This window comes from Gopherus flavomarginatus, chromosome 12, assembly GCF_025201925.1.
Source record: "Gopherus flavomarginatus isolate rGopFla2 chromosome 12, rGopFla2.mat.asm, whole genome shotgun sequence".
NCBI classification, from domain to species: Eukaryota; Metazoa; Chordata; order Testudines; family Testudinidae; genus Gopherus; species Gopherus flavomarginatus.
Genome location: NC_066628.1, coordinates 13,527,233 through 13,545,337, shown reverse-complemented (window position 1 = coordinate 13,545,337; position 18,105 = coordinate 13,527,233). Strand labels below are relative to the sequence as shown.

The 18,105-nt window shown below is 47.5% G+C and overlaps 2 protein-coding genes and 1 pseudogene across 2 annotated transcripts in view; 1 reads left to right on the top strand and 2 right to left on the bottom strand.

Annotated features, from left to right (window-relative positions):
- LOC127033062 (zinc finger protein 420-like) overlaps window positions 1-5,419 on the bottom strand; it is a 42,707-nt pseudogene extending 37,288 nt beyond the window's left edge.
- The window catches only part of LOC127032814 (zinc finger protein 436-like), a 74,261-nt gene extending 61,545 nt beyond the window's left edge, over window positions 1-12,716 (bottom strand). The window contains exon 1 of the mRNA XM_050920427.1: window positions 12,693-12,716. The gene's annotated coding sequence lies outside the window, so the exon portion shown is untranslated. The remainder of the gene's footprint in view (window positions 1-12,692) is intronic.
- LOC127032795 (zinc finger protein 345-like) overlaps window positions 1-18,105 on the top strand; it is a 181,750-nt gene that overhangs the window by 117,429 nt on the left and 46,216 nt on the right. The window lies entirely within an intron of this gene.

Genomic DNA, 18,105 nt, shown 5'->3' with positions numbered 1-18,105 from the left:
CTGAAGCATCTCATCTAATTTTCTAGATCAGTGTCTCTTTGTGTACGACGAGACAGTTTAATGCACTGTAACAAACAGGAGATGCTCTTGTTTTGCAAACAAATATTTGTTTGCAAAGAATTTTCATCCTACTTATTATGATTTCAGGAAACAAAGTAGTTTAGTCTGAATGGATTTTCTGACAGAAAACGGTTTCCATGAAAATGTTCACCCCTTATTTCCTGGGCTCTATCCCTGCCTCCGTGGGGGTTGTTGTCTGTTAGTTAGAACAGGAGTCAGGCCTGTTGGCTTCTCTTTCTGGCTCTGTCCCTGCTTTGCTGTGTGACTCCTTGGGTAGGTGCAATGGGAATAGGGTCAATTCTCTAACTCCAGGCAGCAGACAGCCTGGGTGAGGAGGGAGGCTCAAGCTGTCTGCGAAGGAGAAAGGGATGTTTCCAGATGTTGAACGTCAAGAACTCTAAACTTTGCTAAAATGGCTGGTGTAGAGAAACAAGAAAGAGTTGGAGCCAAACTTGAACCATTGTCTTTTTTAAAGCCCATTCGGGGATGTGAGTCCCAGAGAGCTATAGAGAGGGGCAGCAACTTGGCCAGTCCTAAAGATCAATAGGCAGCAATAGAACCAGGAGTGACCCTCCCTCTCAAAGCCAGGGGGACTGGACATTAGGGCCTGGTTACAATTGCCAGCTGTGGGAGGGAGTGTGCAGCAGTGGTTAGTGAAGGGGTCCATCCATGGCTCTGACACTCTGTGTGACCCTGAGCTGGTAGCTGAGGCCCATTTGCCATCAGGAGGGCTGGGGTCCCATGGCTATGGCTCAGGGCAATTGGGAGGCTCCAGGAAGGTGTTAAAAGTGCTGGGATGTCAGGATCCTGGAGCCGCTGTCACCTCCGCACTAGGGCAGTGTCCTGCACCCCGCAGCTGCTGGCTGACTTTCTCCATCCCCTGGCAATAAGACAGACTCTTGTTTTCACAGCCAGTTGATTGCTCTAGTGACATCACCCTGCCTGCTGGCTGGGCAGGGTAACTCCTCAGGTCACCACCCTCTCCAGCCTGCCTTGGGCTTGAAGAGTGAGGAGGAGGAGAAGGGGCTCAGCGGTCACTAGTGGGGTGCCATCTGTGGCCGGGCGCTATAGATGGTAGCGGAGGCGGTGGTCGGAGGAGATGATCTAGTGGCAGTGGGGGGGTCGCCACCACCTGGGTGTATGCCCTAGGGATTGGGGGAGGGGCATCTGCAGAGCTAGTAGAAGGAGCAGTGGGGACGGACAGCACAGCCTTAGAACATGTGTATAACACAGGCCCTAGAATGTTACCGGGTGCTTCCTCCAGAAAACCTATGATGTGACTGAGCTAGAGCACATCTTCTGGAAAGACATCTACATGCATTAGAGCCAGCCGGTAAGAAAAAATCTTTCTTCTGCAGTGACGTGAAGTTAAAGAACATGGAGAAGAAGAAAACCTCTGCTCAGATTGTTACTGGAGCTGAAGCAGAGAGGCCAGGATAAACATGGCTAAGGCTCAGGACTAACTATCAGCAGATCTGCCATTCTCTATTCCTGGCTTTTTGAAAGTTTCTATATATAAGTAACACAAAGAAAACTGAATTTAGTGACAGTGAAGGTTGCATCAGAATATATGTCAGCCACCCAAAACCTTAATACATGGACATTAGAAGGGAAAAGACTCCTGTATTCCTTGCCATCTTCATATCAGCTACAACATCGTGGATAACGTGCACTAACGCTCCATAAGGCTTTCACTTAGGTCACTAACAGACACCAAAAAGAAACATTCACCCCATTCAATGCTCTGCATAACCTGACTGGTGAAGTCGTACTCTCAAGTATCAAAAGTTGAACACATCTGACTCTTCCACAGCCTGTGTATTTGGGAACTTAATCTGCTTTAACAGTCACTGCTGATGTTTTGTAACAGACCATGAGTTGGATGGAAGTTGGGAGTATATTGCTTTTCATTCTCTGTTGGAGAAGGAAAACATTTAGAGTTCAGGACAATTCTCAGTTTCCAAGTACCCACCAGCACCCAGCCTCTCACACCTATTGGCTGTGCCCATCCAGCAACAACCCAACTTCCAAATATTCCATTCCCCAGCACTCTCCATTTTGCCTCCCATATCACCAATCTCTCAATGCCCCAGCGTCCATCTGTAATGAATGTGAGAATTTTCTGCAATATTTTTGTGAACAATATAAGTCTCAGTTGGCCATCTGTCTTTGCACTGTTACTCACTGGATGCAGAAAGAATAAAATGCTTCTCCTGGAACAAGGAAAGAGACATATGATGTCTGATCTCTCTGTGGTGGCATGAATGCACCCTCAGAAGCTGGCTAGAACCAAAACATACCAATGGAGGATCCAGAAGAGACAATGACAGACATTAACACTTAACAACAGGTAGTTCCAGCAGGCTGAAAGTGTGAACACAGCATGGCTTTTTCTGGAGAACAGAGACAAGAAGTGTCAGGGATCATTGTTTAAGAAGAAGGTTCACAGACACATAGGAGTTCTCATTCAGGACTGGACAAGAGAGAGAAGATAGATCTTATAACAGCATAGCTTTGTGAAGCCCTTTGCATCTCTAAGGCTATGTCTAAACTAGAGAGCTTACAGCGGCACATCTGTACCAATGCAGCAGCAGCTTTGTAAGATCTCTCGGGTAACCACCCTATGCCATCAACATAATTAAACAACCCCCAACAACAGCTTCTCCCACTGACATAGCACTGTGCACACTAACACTTATGCCGGTGAAATTTATGTTGCTCAGGGCTGTGTTTTTTTCACACCCCTGAGCGATGTAAGTTTTGCCAACATACGTGGTAGTGTAGGTATGGCCTAAGTTAACCTAAGACTCCCTGATACTGTATCCCAGTTGATTATTTAAACCTATCCTGTTTGGAAAACACCTGCCTGGTGTTGCTACCAACACCACCTGAAGTGCATTAATCCCCGATAGGTGGAGGGAAGTCTCAGACCAGGAGTCTACCTTGGATGGATTCACTGGGCAGATCTCAGCATGAGGAACAGGAGTGCTGGAGTCCAAAGGCTCAGTCTCTGAGGTGTTGAGGCCAGGGGGCCTGCCTTTGTGGCCAGGGCATGGCATGGATTCTTTAAAGCCATAACGGGTACCCTGTAAAACCCAGCCAAGAATAGACCCCATCATCCCCATTTGACTTGGTATAGCAGAACCGTGAGAAACACCATAACAAAAGCAACAACGAAAAACATTATGAATACCTATTCCATGTGTATTTTCTGATGCCTTATAAGGTGGGAGCTCTGACGGAAGCTTTTCCCACATTCGGGGCATTTATAGGGTTTTTCTCCCGTATGGATCCTCTGATGTGTTTTAAGAAGTGAGTTCGACTGGAAGCTTTTCCCGCACTCACTACATTTAAAAGGTCTTGCCTCAGTGTGGATTTTCTGGTGTCTAATAAGGCCTGAGGTCACACTGAATCGTTCCCCACAGTTGGGGCATTTATAGGGCCTGTCTTCTGAGTGGATTCGCCGGTGTCTCCTAAGGGCTGAGCAGTCAGTGAACCTTTTCTCACATTCGAGGCATTTAAAGGGTCTCTCTCCTGTATGGATTCTTTGGTGTTTCAGAAGGGCTGAACTGTGACTAAAGCTTTTCCCACATTCAGGGCATTTATAGAGTTTCTCACCTGTGTGGATTCTTTGGTGTTTAATAAGGCTTGAACTGTCACTGAAACTTTTCCCACATTTGGGGCATTTATAAGGTTTCTTTTCTGTGTGTATTCTCTTGTGTTTAATGAGGCCTGAGCGGTCACTGAAACTTTTCCCACAGACAAGGCATTTATAGGGTCTTTCTCCTGTGTGGGTTCTTTGATGTACAATAAGGGCTGAATTCACACTAAAGTTTTTCCCACACTCAGAGCATTTATAAGGTTCTTCTCCTGTGTGGTTTCTCTTATGTTTAATAAGTCCTGAGCAGTCACTGAAGTTTTCTCCACAGACCAGGCATTTATAGGGTCTCTCACCAGTGTGGCTTCTCTGATGTCTAGTAAGGTGTGAGCTTAGACGGAAAGTTTTCCCACAGTCAAGGCATTTATAGGGTCTTTCTCCCGAGTGGAGTCTCTGATGCACAGTGAGGTCTGAGTTCACACTGAAGCTTTTCCCACAGTCAGGACATTTATAGGGCTTCTCTCCAGTGTGGATTCTCTGATGAGTGATAAGAGTTGATCTGCGATTGAAGCTTTTCCCACACTCAAGGCATTTAAAAGGTCTCTCTCCTGTGTGGATTCTTTGATGTTTGATAAGGTAGGACCTCGCATTGAAGCTTTTCCTACAGTCAGGACATTTATAAGGTTTATCTACAGTGTGTATCCTCTCATGCATAAGAAGGTAAGAGCTCACTCGGAATCTTTTCCCACATTTGAGACACTCATAGGGTTTCTCTGCTGTATGGATTTTCCTATGAGTACAAAGGGTTGAGCTCAGACGGAAGCTTTTCCCACAGTCGGGGCATTTATAAGGTTTAGCACCAGTGTGGATTCTCTGATGTCGAATAAGGCATGAGCGCAGGATGAAGCTTTTCCCACAGTCAGGGCACTTGTAGGGTCTGTCTCCTGAGTGGATTGCTTGATGTACAGTAAGGGCTGAAATCACATGGAAGCTTTTCCCACAGTCAGTACAGTTATAGGGCTTCTCTGCCACATGGATTTTCTTGTGTTTTATAAAGGCTGAGCAGTCACTGAAGCTTTTCCCACAGTCGGGGCATTTATAGGGTTTCTCTCCTGTGTGGGTTCTCTGATGTTTCATAAGGTCAGAGCTTGCACAAAAGCCTTTCCCACAGTCGGAACATTTAAAGGGTTTATCTACAGTGTGGGTCCTCTCATGCATAAGAAGGTAGGAGCGCACTCGGAAGCTTTTCCCACATTGTAGGCACTCATAAGGTTTCTCTGCCCTGTGGATTTTCTCATGTGTCCTAAGTGTTGAGTTCTGACGGAAGCTTTTCCCACAGTCAAGGCACTTATAGGGCTTCTCTCCAGTGTGGATTCTCTGGTGAGTAACAAGGATTGATTTCTGATTGAAGATTTCCTCGCACTCCATGCATTTATAGAGTCTCTCATCAGTGTGGATTGTCTGATGCAAAGCAAGGTCTGAGCTCACATCGAAGCTTTGGCCACACTCAGGGCAGTTATAGGGTTTCTCTGCAGTGTTAATTCTCTGATGGGCTTTGCTATTTTTAGTTTTCCTGAGAGCTCTGCCAGTGGAAGTGGCTTTACCCTGTGATGTCTCTCCAGGAATTTTTTCTGACATGCATTGAGAGTCACACGCCTTCACCTGATCAGGATTCAAGGAAACTTTCCCTGCCAACATTCCCAATAAATTCCCATGTGATTCTGCTTCCTCTAGACAATTCTCCTCCTTTATCTTCACCATCCCGTCCTCTGTTGGAATAAAGAGGGAGAATTGAGACCTGATTCATTTCTTGTGCTGGGATTAAAGAATGCTTGGAAAGGGGGAACAGCAGAATTAATAATGCTATGGTCTGAAATTAGGAACCAAATTCCACAACGCAGGGACCAGTTCTGCTCCCATGTAACATCTCAACTGCCAGGAAAGGACAGAGGATGAGGGGGAGAGAGGGGCATTCATCAGACAATGACTGTGGGAAGGAAGTCATGACTGATGCACCTGCCAGGAGGATGTGACCCCTGCTGGGACAACCCTGACATGGGTGAAGAGGGGCAGAACTGGGGGCCTCACAGGGCCTTAGTGGAAAAGCCAGCTATTTTGTTCACTCGCCCGTGGTTTCTGAGTTGGCTTAACAAACTCCTCACCTGTGCAGGTGCCTCTCACAGTCTCCCCTTCCTCTGCTTCCGAGGGGCCCGGCTCCTCCCCTGGCTCCATGAGAGAGATCTGGAGTAGAAATAGCCCTGGGTTAGATGGAACATGGATTCCCCGTGGGCTGGGTGAGTTTATTCGCTCACTTGCAGGTGGGTGCAGTTTTTACTGATATTTTATTATGAAAGAGGAAAGTAGTATTTAAAAGTGAGTTAAAATCAGGGGAAGGAAACTTTAATTCTCTCTCCAGTCACCGATCGATGCCACCTTAGGTTGTTGCTATAGCAAGGCTTCCTGCATGCAGTGACCTGAGAGACAGTGGATGGGAATGAGACAGGCACTAAGGAGACCTCTGTTCTGGTTCTAGCTCTGTCCTGGACTTGAAGAGCTATGATGTCTTCCTCATTCTTTTCTTCTAGGACAAGAGGCTAACATGGCTATTCTCAAGTGTTCAAACACCATGAGTCAGCTCTTCACATAGCCCCACTCTGAACCCACCTCAGACGTGTTCCTAGCCCATAGTGTTCCCAGAATGGTTCCAGACCCCATTAGCAGTCAATGTGGTGAGGGAAAAGAAAGATGCAACCAGAGCTAAAGTCACATTAAACAGGAATCTAGAACCTCAGGGTTTCCAGGGGTGTGTTGGATGATATGCCGGCACTGGGAGATGGGGAACAGGGTAGGAACCATGACATATGTCTGTCCCTCCCTGAGCCCTTTATCTATCCCTAGGGTCTGTTCCTAGAATGGTGGCAGCCTGTTGGCACCCCCTACCTATTTCCCACTGGGAGAAAGACCTTGTACATTTATTTCTAACAGTCTGAGCTTTATCCAGCTAGTTACCTCAGGATCACAGCATTCTTTTGTCCGGGGAGAGCTCTTAGCAAAGCTTCCTTCAAACACTTCTAGACTCTATCATATTGAGAAAAGACTTGGCCAGTTTAGTACAGTGCAGAGCAGGTGTAGTGTCAGAAACTGCTGAAGGTGAATCATATATTTCTTTCCCATTTCCTGTTTAACACCCTCCCACACACACACACACATTCCTTTTCTTTGTAGGTACATGGATAGTGAATTCTGGCAGACAGGGGTCTCCCTCTTAGAATTCCTCACCTTTCTCCATCTTGTAGTCCTTATGATGGTAGTTTTTTACTAAATTTATTATTATTAAGGCTGTCAAGCAATTAAAAAATCATGATTAATCGCACTCAAACAATAATAGAATACCATTTATTTAAATATTTGCAGATTTTTGCTACATTTTCAAATATATTGATTTCAATTACAACACAGAATACAAAATGTACAGTGCTCACTTTATATATTATTTTTTATTACAGATATTTGCACGGTAAAAAACAAATTAAATAGTATTGTTCAATTCACCTAATATAAGTAGTGCAATCTCTTTATCATTAAAGTTGAACTTACAAATGTAGAATTATGTACAAAAAATAACTGCACTCAAAAATAAAACTTGTTTGTCTGAGCAATTGACTGAACAAGAGGTAGGACTGAGTGGACTTGTAGGCTCTAACGTTTTACATTGCTTTGTTTAGAGTATGGCTATGTAAGAAACAAGCAAAAATCTACATTTGTAAATTGCACTTTCACAATAAAGAAATTGCACTACAGTACTTGTATGAGGTGAATTGAAAAATACCATTTCTTTTGTTTATCATTTTTACAGTGCAAATATTTGTAATAAAAATAAGACTATAAAGTAAGCACTGTTCGCTTGTATTTGGTGTTGTAATTGAAATCAATATATTTGAAAATGTAGAAAAACATCCAAAATATTTAATAAATTTCAATTAGTATTCTATTACTGATTAACAGTGTAATTAAAACTATGAATAATTGTGATTATTTTTTTAATCATGATTAATTTTGGGGGGTTAATCATGTGAGTTAACTGCGATTAATTGACAGCCCTAATTTATCATTATTATTAATTATTATTATTATTATTGATGATAGCACCTAGGAACTCTAAACATGGACCAGGACCCCATGGCCGTACATATTGTACAAACACAGCACAAAAAGATTTTCCCTGCCCCAAACAGCTCACATTCCAACTACCACACAACAGACATCAAATGCAGACAGACAGATGGGGGAGTACAAGGAGGCATGATAGGTAGCGGTCTCTGAACACAAGGAGCCAAGGATTTTTGTAGGTGTAACATCACAGGAGAGTATTGAGGAGGAATTTGAAAGTGGGTACATTTGACTTGACTGTGCTCCCTGGAGTACTATAGATATTGGGTGTGGATCAGCGACAGCGGCAGCATATGTAGGTACATGGAAATACTGTGAGACTGCACCACTGTTTGTGCATTTATCTACATGTATTCCAACTGCAGTTAACTGTGTTCAGTGTTGGTGTACTGAACAGCGGAAGGAGTAGTTGCAGCAGGTTAGTAGAGCTGTGACTGTGATATGAGGGGAGGCGCAGATATACCTTGATCAGGGCCGGCTTCAGGCACCAGCTGAGCAAGCAGGTGCTTGGGGCGGCCAAGGGGAAGGGGTAGCAGGTCGGGCTCTTCGGCAGTGGGTCCCTTGGTCCCTCTCAGGGGGAAGGACCTGCCGCAGAACTGCCACTGAAGAAGAAAGAGGCACGGTGGAGCTGCTGCTGATCGCGGCATTTTTTTTTCCCTCGCCGCTTGGGGTGGCAAAAACCCTGGAGCTGGCCCTGACCTTGATGGACCAACCATGATTCATTGCTGCATGAAGTGCTGTAGGTTGCCACTGGTCTCTGGGGCTAAGTGAGGGGCAAGCAAAGGCAACGTCTCAGAAGGAATCTTCAGGGCAAGGGTGAGAACTGCGAGAGACTGATAATATCCTCCAGTATCCTGAATGAACTTTATTGAACTAAGTTAAAACATATTGAACGAGGGTTAAGACCAGTGGGGTCCATCATATTAAAACATACACAATTGCATGTGTTATTATAGCACTGTATCTTCTCTAGTAGGAGAGAAAGCCAATTAACTTGCTCCATTATCAACCTTTTCAAGCCGCCCACAGAGACATGCACATATACTACTTCACACTGGATTCTCTCCAGGGACCAACAGGCAAAGGAAGGGTTTTTCGATAAATAGCCTGGTTTTAAACTGGCTCATGGTCTTCTTCCCGATCCAGCAAATAGACAGGCTCCTGATCCACGGAGGATGACAGTCCTTACAGCAGGATTGGAAGGACAGGGCCTTCTGAGCTCCCATAAGAGTGGGTGCTTGTTCTGAGCTGAAGCTGTGACAAACCTGTAATAAGGAAATTCCCTTGGGTGCAGGGTTGAAGAACTGCCCCAGCCAGAACCCTTTTAGGATTGAGGTTAACTCTGGTGGACTTATCAGCATGCCTGTAGGGTTGGTATTTTTAATTGTTTTTAATCTATTTTCTCTGTAATGCTTTTTACCTTATGAATAAAGCAGGGTTGCTTAGGAAGCGCTGTGTGTACATGACCTTATAACTGTAGCAATCACAGCTGTTAACCATCTCGGAAGAGAAAACAAGCAGATAGGTTGACTAAGGACATCTGTCTATGCTGAGAATAATACAGGGAAGGCGGGGAACTGTGCAGCCTGGAAATACCCTAGTCTGAAGGGAGAGGGATGCGAGTCTCCACCCAAGAGAGGCAACACCAGGGGAGCCAAAAGGCTGAGAGTGGAAGCTGTTGCTAGACCTCTGAGGGGAGAAACAAAAGAAGTTGCCCTGAATTATGGCAGCAACATTTTGCAAACCTGGGGCAGTTTGCATGGAGCATGCTCAGTGTTTGAGTGAAGGCTAGGTGCAGGTAGTTTCTGCTTGCTATGCCTGATCCAAATCTAAGGTTTGCTTTACCACAAAGAACCTGTTAAAGTTTGTTCTACAGCATTGATGTGCTATGTTCTCAAAGTGTTCTGTCGTATCTATGAGAGCATGTTTGTTACTGTGTGATGGGTATTGCTCCAAGATAGAGATAAGGTTGGGTTATGCGGGTGACGTGTTCCTCCACTTTGTACTTCCTGGTTTTCAGAGGTTTAAGTTTAGCCACTATGGTTGCCACCCACTCGGTTTTTCACCCAGACAGTCCAAGTGCCGTTTGACAAGCCCTGATGTCTGGTTTTTCTGATGGGGTGCTGGGGAAGAAGCAGAGCAGAGGCAGGGCCTTAGCAGGAAGGTGGGGGCAAGGAGGTAGGGCCTTGTGGGAGGTAGCTCAGGGGCCTGGCCTCAGGAAGAGGCGGAGCAGGGTGGTGGCCTATGGGGTCCTGTTACCAGCCCTTAGAAAGGTGGCAACCGTTCTGGAATGGCAGGAGGCAGCACTGGGCAACGTTAACTCTGTGTTAACAAAGTTTTTGAGCAGTTTTCACTTGGCTTTTTAAAAATAATTTCAGCAACCCCATGTTCCACAGCCCAGCTCTCCCCTCTACTGCCTCTGATTCCTAGACAATCCTTAACCTGACCACAGAAGGCCCTGTCTGCATGGTTAGTTCCTGTATTGCCCCATATCGTCTCCCCAGCTCGGAGTCTTCCTGTCTCTCTTATAGCCCAGCCCAGTCTTTGGCAGAGACCCTGTAGATTGAGGAGCTGGGCAGAGCCAGAGGATGTATGAACTGTGCAGAGACTGGCATGGAGTCATTGTGGTTGAGGTTTTTTTGGAAGAAGGACAGACTTGAGGAGCATGGATAAAGGAGTGGGGGGGGGTATGGCTCAGCTGAAGACCCCCTCCATCCCTCATGCCCCATGCACTGCTTTGACCTCCCTTGTCCTCTGAAAGCAGTAGCATGTGGGGACAGGTGAGCCTGGAGAACCTTCTCCACTGCTGGAAGCCACAGAATTTAACCCAGAATCATTGCACATTTTAATTGTGTGATATCAAGCCACTGTGAGTAAAAATTATTTATTGGAGACACCCACACTTTGGTATGTATCTGGTCAGATATGTACAAAGAAGGTAAAATGTTAATCTGTAATGCTATGCAACATGAGCTAAGGGAGGATCTAATGGGTCTTTTATCCTCCATGTAGACATACCCTACATCTCTCTGTGTCTCAGTTTCCCCTTTGTACAATGGGGATAACAGCTTTTCTCTGTCAGGAAGAGGTGGTGTCAGGATATATACTTACTGAGAAGTGCTCAGATTCTTTGATGCTATAAACACCTTAGCTAGAATTTTCCAGACATAAAAAGTAAGTCTGATTTTGAGCAATATGTAATATTTATATACCTCTGTTTAATTACGGATATATTTATTACAGAAAACTATTACTAGACTAAATGCTATAAGGGCTTGTCTATACAGGAAAGATAGACCAGTATAAACTAATGTGCGAGTTTAAAGCTATAGTTACACTGGTCTAACTCCTCATGTGGACACTTATTCTAGTATAAAAGAGTGCCCTTGATTGGCTTAGCTTATATCATTTCAGAAGAGGTTTAATCTAAATGGGAAAAAGGCACTCTGGCTTTGGTAGAATAATGTCCACATGGTCGGGGGGGGAGTGTTAAATCAGAATAACTACATCTGTATAATTGGTCAAACTTTCCAGTGCAGACAGTCCCTAAGGTGCTGGAGAGAGAAGCAAAAACAACATTAGAGAAAGGACATCCTCTTTTGTGGATCAAAGGAAAAGGAAGGCGTATTATAGTAACCTAGAAAATCTGACAGCCTGGAAAAACACATGATAGCAAAGAAGAAACTTGTGCTAGAGGAAAATTAAAAAGAACAAATACTTTAAATAAACACATAAAACAAACATTCAGAATATCATAGGAAATGTTTTACAACAAACTGAGACATGGCTACTTTGCTACTTGCATCAATTGTGATTTTCTGGGATTATTTACCATTAATGAATGGTTTTAAGTTGCACAATAACTATACAATTACGGTGTCTATACTTCCCAAAGGGAAGATGAAACAATGTGTGAGCCTGGCCCAAGCCACTCACCTGATCCCCCTTGTGTGGGGCTTAATATGGAGATGTACCTATCTCAGAGCTGGAAGGGACCTTGAAAGGTCATGGTCCTGCTGTGAAGGCAGGGGACTGAACTCAACTCCAAGTACCATCCCTGACAGATTTCTGCCCCAGATCCCTAAATGGCCCCCTCAAGGATTGAATGCACAACCCTGCATTTAGGAGGCCAATGCTCAAACCACTGAGCTATCCCTCCTCTTGAGCAGCCTGCCCATGCCCTGCATGTCCCCTCACACAAGGTGGATGCTGGTAGCACTGCTCACTCAAGTCCCGCCTGCCCCCCCATCTCCCCTCTACATGGGGCTGGCACTGCCACTCTTCCCCCCCCACACACATTCCTCTGCACCCCACTTTTCTGACAAAAGGAGGCATGTGTCCTGTTTGCTCTTACCAACTGATCAAGTCGCCAAGACACCTGGGAACACTGCTCACTTTTGCCAAAAAAGTTGGGGCAGCCAGAACAGGGCTTAAAAATGAGACTATCCTGGCCAAAATGGGAGGTATTGTCACCCTAAGTAAATTAGGATGTGCTAAGGACCCTTCCCCCCCCAACCTATCTGGCAGCACAGCTCCCCCTTTCCAAACCCCCAGCTACTGGACCCTGCCCCTGCTTTTGCCAATCTGCCCCTCTCCTTTGCTTCCCTCCACCTGTTTTGCCTTCCTCAGCAAATTGCACACAGGTCCCTCCCAGGTGCCGCCCTTCGCCCGTTACTTGCAGGGAGCAGATTGTGACGGCAGGTCCGGGCAGCAGAGCGTGTCCCCACTGCTCCAGCCTGCTCAGTGACGGCGAAGTCACAAACTCCAGTGGGAAGCGGTTTCTGACATACACGAAACTGAGTGTGCCTCAGGGAGGGCAGCAGCTCTGAGGCTCGCAGCCCTTCCCCCGGGTCTCTCCCCTCACCTGCAGGCTCCGGCTCAGGGGCTGCCGGCGGCAGAAAGTCCCCCCGGCTGGGCACAGAGGGAGGTTAGCGCAGGTCTGTCCCCGCATACACCCCGCTGGGGAGCAGCAGCGGCTCAGCCCCGGCTCCCGGCTCACAATGGAGGCGGCAGCAGATGCTACTGACCCAGGAAGCTCAACCCCTGCTATGCTGAAGACAGAGAGCAACAGCTTCCTTTCCCTTCGCCCTGGGTGGGGAGGGCTGAAAAAACAGGCTGGAGAGGGAGGGGAAAGGACAGGGAGAGCTCTGTGTAGCTGGAAGGCTTGTCTCTCTCACCAACACAAGTTGGTCCAATAAAATGTATTTCCACCCTCCCACAGTTGTGCTCTAATATCCTGCAACCCCTGGGCTATGAGAACAGGGCATACCACATCCTAACGCAGGTACACAAGGGGGCTGAATTCACACTGGCCCCATGCTCTAGAGTCTAGCGCAGCCCAGTTGGGGATGTTTGAGCAACCTTAATCATGTTCATTTTTTGTTCTGCGTTCTAGTTCCTGTAGGGAATATCGCTGTAAATCCTCCCCAAAGTGCTGCTCTTCTGTAGAATTACTTCACATGGAGACCTAACCCTCTCCAGTCTTGGCCTTTTTCTCACCAGTAATCAAACGCTGCTGTAATACATATCCGATTTTTCCCTTTTCTCAGTTACTGGAATTTTACACAAAATCCACTCAGATGCTGGTCTCTTTCCACTTATTGATGGTTAATATATTGGCAAAATTACTTATTTCTCTCTCTAAATATCTAACAGAATCATAGGACTGGAAGGGAGCTGGAGAGGTCAGGGCAGGACTAAGTATTATCTAGCCCACCACTGACAGGTGTTTGTCTAACCTGCCCTTAAAAATCTCCAGAGATGGAGATTCCACAACCTCCCTAGGCAATTTATTCCAGTGTTTAACCACCCTGATAGTTAGGAAGTTTTTCCTAATGGCCAACCTAAACCATCCTTGCTGCAATTTAAGCCCATTGCTTCATGTCCTATCCTCAGAGGTTAATGGGAACAATTAATAGACTCATAGAAGATAAGGGTTGGAAGCATAGGCACCGACTCCATGGGCTGCACCCACTGCAGCTCCCCGCTCCAGCTCACTGCCTCCTCCTCTGAGCGTGCCACCATGTCCTGCTTCTCCTCCCTTCCTCCCAGCGCTTGTGCCACAAAACAGCTGTTTCGCAGTGGCAAGTGCTGGGAGGGATGGGGGAGGAGGAGGAATGTGGCATGCTCAGGGAAGAGGCAGGGCTTGGGCAAGGATTTGGGGAGAGGTCCAATAGGGGCAGGTAATGGACAGAGTCTGGGAGGGGGGGGGGCGTGAGCCCCCACCAGCTCTAAGGAAAGTTGGTGCCTGTGATTGGATATAGTCCAGCCCCCTGCTCAAAGCAGGGCCAACCCCAACTAAATCATCCCATCATTCTCCCTCCTCCTTGTAACAACCTTTTATGTACTTGAAAACTGTTATGTTGATATAAAATCCCCCCAGGTTTTGCTCCTTTCCATACAAATTAATAAAATATTAGATCTTAGATTTTGCAGCTATTCCCTTTAATTACTGAATATTCTTATTAATCTCACCAGTTTTGATTTTTGTCTATAATCAAACATGGTGTGGCAGAGCTCTGACCTTGCTCCCGTGGGTCCTGCACTTCTAGGAGGTTTACACAAGCCTCAGTGGCTCACTGTGACCCTCCACATAGCCCTTCTCTCTCTAGGGCCAGGGTTACAGTCTACTGAGCCCTTTTCATCATAGGCCTGCAAGGAGGTTGGAGAGAGAGAACTCCCACAGTCTCTGTTCAGCCTCCTGTCCTGACAGGGGCCTGACTTCCCCTCCCAGAGATGTTCCTGTAATGGGAGGTTGGGGGAGAACCCAGGCCCACCCTCTACTGCAGGTTCCAGCCCAGGGACCCTAATGGTAGCAGTTGGTGGCAGCCAACCTTTCACTGCCAGAGTTGCTACATTTCCCTGGGTCACTTCCCCACAGCTCTCCTTCTTCACCCTTATCTTAGGGCTCCTTTAACAATGGTTTGAGGGTGTCTTCAATAACCAGCCCTTCAGCCATACTTCCTCACCCCTGGCTCCTCCCTATCTGACTGGAGTGAGCCCTTTTTATAGTATCAGCAGGGCCTTAATTAGAGTCAGATGGTCACATTAACTGAATGGCCTCACCTGACTCTTTGCAGGTTCATTAGAGTCAGGTGTTCTCATTAGCCTGGAGCAGCCCCTGCTCTGGTCAGTCAGGGAACAGAAAACTGTTAATCCAGTGGCCAGTATATCTGCCTTCTGCTATACCCAGCTGGCCTGGGTCTATCACAATGGTTATTGAAATCTAAGATTTTTCCTTATTGATATAAAATAGATATACCCCCCCCAACATTCACCATTTTTCTTCTCTAATTATTGCACTATATAACCCCCCCTAATCCAGAGGTCCTCAAACTGTGGGGAGCACTCCCCTAGGGGTGCGTGGAGGTACCTTAGGGGGGTGCAGCAGGGCCCGGGCCAGTCCCTATGGAGGGGCCAGGAAGGAGCACCACCCAGCCCCTCCACACTGCCAGCTGTGCTCCAGTCCCACCTGCAGCCTTGTCCCTGGCTCCCATTCCCATGTCTGACCCCATCCCCAACCTCGGCACAGCTCTGCTCCTGTCCCCACCTCCAGCCTGGTCCCCTGGCTATGGCTCCAGTCCCAGCCTTGCTCCCAGCCCCAGATCCACCCCCAGCTGCAGCCCCAGCCTTGCCCTCACTTACCCCTGTCACACACACCCCCAGCCACATCATTGATCCCAGATCCAGGGGGCGAGGGGCATGGTTAGGGGTAAGGGGGGATGCAATCTGTGGGGACCCCTACCCTAATCATTGGAGGGAAATCACTGCCTTTAGTCATTTTCCCATTAATGGGGAATGAAGCTCTTTAATGGAAGTTGGATTGTTGCTGAGTGGTCACAACCCATTGGAGAAGGATCTTGGGTGCTGATGAGTGGATTATTTAGGGACTAGGATGGGAGATGACAGGGATAACTGATGTCAGAGCCAGTCCATGAGTGGCTGAAATGTACTGGTCAGTTACCACGCTGCAGTCAGGAACGTGTGTAGCGGAGTTGGGTCAGGATACCAGAAATTCAGGGGCAGGTTACAAACTGAAGGCAAGTAATGGGGTTGGGAACAAACTGGGGTCAGGAGCTGGAGTCCAAGGCTCATGGTAAAACAAGGTATGGAGCAGAAGCAAGCAAGCAATATGTGCATCATTTCTCAGATAGTTCCCTCTGATGGCTCCCTGGTTTATATACTGGCAGAGGCCAATCTGTGAGCTGCCACTCAGGCCCTGCTGGTCAGCATGTCCTGCAGTGTTTAGTTTCCAGGTTGACCAGCAAAACTCCAGTGGCAATGTGGAAGCACTGGAGGCCCAGAACCTCCACAGTAGCAAATTCTAATCTCATAGGTTCTTTCACTTGAACATTTTCCATTCCCCCAAGAGACTGAAAAGCATCATGACCCCACCCTTCCACTCACCTCACCCTGTGCCACAACACCCCAGAAGGGACCTCAGCGCTCTTAAAACAGATGAAGTTCCCCAAGGCACAGGCTGTGGGAGACTCCAAAGTGCCAAACTGTTGCTTCCAGAGAATATGAGGTCAGAGATCAGGCTTGTGCTAGAGGAGATATTGGAGGAAGCTGGAGGAAGCTGGGATGCGTGCTCTAGGCAATTTGTCACCTCAAGCATGGTAGGCAAGCTGCCTTCGGCGGCTTGCCTGCGGGAGGTCCCCAGTCCCATGGATTCGGCGGCAACCTGTGGGAGGTCCGCCGAAGCCGCGGGACCAGCGGACCCTCCGAAGGCTGCCTGCCTGCTGCCCTCACGGCGACCAGCAGAGCGCCCCCTGCGGCTTGCTGCCCCAGGCACGCGCTTGGCGTGCTGGTGCCTGGAGCCGCCCCTGGATGTGTGGTGCTTTTCAGTATCTGTTAGGGTATGTTTACACTACGGGATTATTCCGATTTTACAGAAACCGGTTTTATAAAACAGATTGTATAAAGTCGAGTGCACGCGGCCACACTAAGCACATTAATTCGATGGTGTGCGTCCATGGTCCGAGGCTAGTGTCGATTTCTGGAGCATTGCACTGTGGGTAGCCATCCTGTAGCTATCCCATAGTTCCCGCAGTCTCCCCCGCCCCTTGGAATTCTGGGTTGGGATCCCAGTGCCTGATGGGGCAAAAATCATTGTCGCAGGTGGTTCTGGGTACAGCCTCACCCCTCCCTTCGTGAAAGCAGCAGACAACCATTTCACACCTTTTTTCCTGGGTGAACTGTGCAAACGCCATGGCATAGGAAGCATGGACCCTGCTCAGATCAATACCGCAATAGTGAACGTTGTAAACACCTCGCACATTCTCGTGCAGTCTATGCTGAATCAGGACCTGCAAAGCCAGGTGAGGAGGAGGCGGCAGCTACAGCAGCGTGGTGACGAAAGTGATGAGGACATGGACACAGAATTATCTCAAACTGCGGGCCCCTGCGCTTTGGAGATACTGCTGCTAATGGGGCAGGTTCTAGCCATTGAACACCGATTTTGGGCCCGGGAAAAAAGCACAGACTGGTGGGACCGCATAGTTTTGCAGGTGTGGGACGATTCCCAGTGGCTGCAAAACTTTCACATGCATAAAGGCACTTTCATGGAACTTTGTGACTTGTTTTCCCCGGCCCTGAAACGCCATAATACCAAGATGAGAGCAGCCCTCACAGTGGAGAAGCAAGTGGCAATAGCCCTCTGGAAGCTTGCAACACCAGACAGCTACCAGTCAGTCGGGAATCAATTTGGAGTGGGAAAATCTACTGTGGGGGCTGCTGTGATGCGAGTAGCCAAAGCAATCATTAAGCTGCTGCTATGAAAGGTTGTGACTCTGGGAAACGTGCAGGTCATAGTGGATGGCTTTGCTGCAATGGGATTCCCTAACTGTGGGGAAGCGATAGATGGAACCCATATCCCTATCTTGGCACCGGAGCACCAGGGCACCCAGTACATAAACTGCAAGGGGTACTTTTCTATGGTGCTGCAAGCACTGGTGGATCACAAGGGACGTTTCACCAACATCCACGTGGGATTGCCAGGAAGGGTTCATGATGCTCGCGTCTTCAGAAGCACTGCTCTGTTTAAACTGCTGCAGCAAGGGAATTACTTCTCAGCCCAGAAAATAACAGTTGGGGATGTTGAAATGCCTATAGTTATCCTGGGTGACCCAGCCTGCCCCTTGATGCCATGGCTCATAAAGACATACACAGGCAGCCTGGACAGTAGTCAGGAGCTGTTCAACTACAGGCTGAGCAAGTGCAGGATGGTGGTAGAATGTGCATTTGGACATTTAAAGGCGCGCTGGCGCACATTACTG